Here is a 2,362-nt window from a genome sequence, read left to right on the forward strand (position 1 = left end):
TTTAGAGATAGGATATCTCTATTTAGTGGCGTTCATTTGAATCTGTCTTTGCAGAGTAGGTTGCTTTGAGAGTTAGTAGTGCTGTAGCAGATTGTGTATTTAGTGGAGAATCACTGTAGATAGAGAGATAGATCAATAGATAGCTAGATAGTAAGTTAGAGAGAAATAGATAAAGAAGCTACATAGTTAAATAGCACAAGATATAATTACATAGATAGTCCTAAATAACGTTAGATATAGATATATTACATATATAGATATATTGCATATATAGTTACCCAAACCCCTATGAATTATCCAAGCATTTCCTGTGTACCTCAGCCTCATCTGTGCCAGGTGAACGGGTTTTTTCCAAGGTTGGGGAAATACAGTAGTCTGTAAAAGGAGAAACCACTTGTGTCTGAAAGCGTTGGATATACTGTTATTTTTCAATAAAAACTCATAAACAGTTACACAACCACACCCACTGCCCTGTTCTTCAAGTACACCATCTTTACCCACGTACCCATGAACCTCTTTACCAATGAACCCCAAAACAAACTTTACAGAAGTCCATATTATAAACTGTATTTTCACCAGTCCCATGTGAAAATGACATCTGTCTGAATTTGTAGACCACATCTCATGAATGTAGCAGCACCATTTAAATGTTTTAATAACACAAAATATAAGTGAGGAGCATATAGGGTTACACTCAGACGTGCCACATAAGAAACATGGTCTTCAACATGAGTCCATGTTTATTTTATATTTTATTGTGTCAGCTTGAAACCATACAACCATGTAGTGTAGCCGAACAGGAATGTGCATGGTGAATCAAATCCCAAAAAACCCATGAACCAATAAGCGACACGTCTTGACTACACTTCAGTTTCTTGACCACTAGATGTCCTACTGTGTCATTGAAGCCTCAGTAATGAACCATTTGTGTGAACACTGTGTTGAAGCTTCAACAAAGCCTCATCGGCCATCACTAGACAGAGACAGTGGTGATGCAACCAGGAGATGACAGGCCAGAACAGGAAGCCAGAGATGAAATTTACAAATCCAAGAGGGCTGAGACTAGGACAAGAAAATGACTAGGGCAAGTCCTGGTCAGTCAAAAACGGCCGCCAATGCTGACAGAACAGTTGAGCACACCACCCAGAGCAAAGCACAATGGAGCACTGATGGCAACAGCAGGGCATGTTATAGAGCCAGTGGTAAGCTAGGCACAGGTGAAAATCATCAAGTGACTAATGGGTAGTGCAAAGCTGAGGCAGGTAAGATAGCGCAAGGCAGGAAATCTTAAACAGTAAAAGCCTCAAAACAAGAAATGAAAACTCATTCATGACAGATACACTGTGTATTGTTTAGAGTTAATAAAATCCAGGATAAAGTTGCACATTGTAAAGCTGCTCAGCAGTAAATAGATGGTGTAATGACAACAGTAACCTTCCTGTCTTAAATAAACATACAATAATTATTGTAAGCTAAAGAGAGACTTTGGTTAGTGTGTGGCTCATTTTGTTGCAAAATGTGAATACCCAGCAATACACATGGAAAATATGAAAACATCACTAGATTTACAATATCTGCACAAATGTAAAGTCACATTTAAAATGTGTATAATCTGGCAGGGTATTTGAGAGTTATTCCTCTTATTTTTTTACTTGGTCTCAAACTGATGAGGAATTCTTACATATCTTTGTACATACCAGTTGTTGCATAATGCTCAAGAAGATCATGATTTGTCACCATACGTTCTCTGATGTATTTTCCACCTCATCTGTGCCAATCTGAATGAAAAATGCTGATGATCCTCGGCTCTTGGTGAACCTGTGCACATTGCTGTTTATACTGTTTTTTGTGAATGTATCATCATATAGGGTACAAAGGAGGCAAATGAGTGGAAGATGCAAAACTCTTTATTCTTGACAGAATATACAGGCATTTGGACAAACCCAGAGCTCATGCGAGACTCCTTTTGGAGACTTGTCATCTGTTGTTAATAAGATGCAACCTCATATTTTGATTGAGCAGCTTGCTTCTTTTTTAAAATTACCTGATTAAAGCTGTTTTAAATTTTTTTTAACAGATAGAATTCAACAAGTTACAGTATGTCCATTGCCCCTGTTTCAGACACCTCAGGGCTGTGTGCTTTTCTCCCTACTTTTTATTTTGTACAAGGACAGCTACAGGTCTTTTAAGGAGAGCAGATACCTGGTAAAATTCTCTGATGACACCACACTCTTGTCCTTGCTCCAAGGTTCAAAGCTGGATCATGCTTGCTTCTGCTAAATGCAATAAATAAACCAGAATCTGATTATACTGCACTTTTTGTCCCCTCTTAAGTCATATACCTTTTTGATGCTGCATTGAC

Source organism: Monopterus albus, unplaced genomic scaffold, assembly GCF_001952655.1.
Source record: "Monopterus albus unplaced genomic scaffold, M_albus_1.0 scaffold54.1, whole genome shotgun sequence".
NCBI classification, from domain to species: Eukaryota; Metazoa; Chordata; class Actinopteri; order Synbranchiformes; family Synbranchidae; genus Monopterus; species Monopterus albus.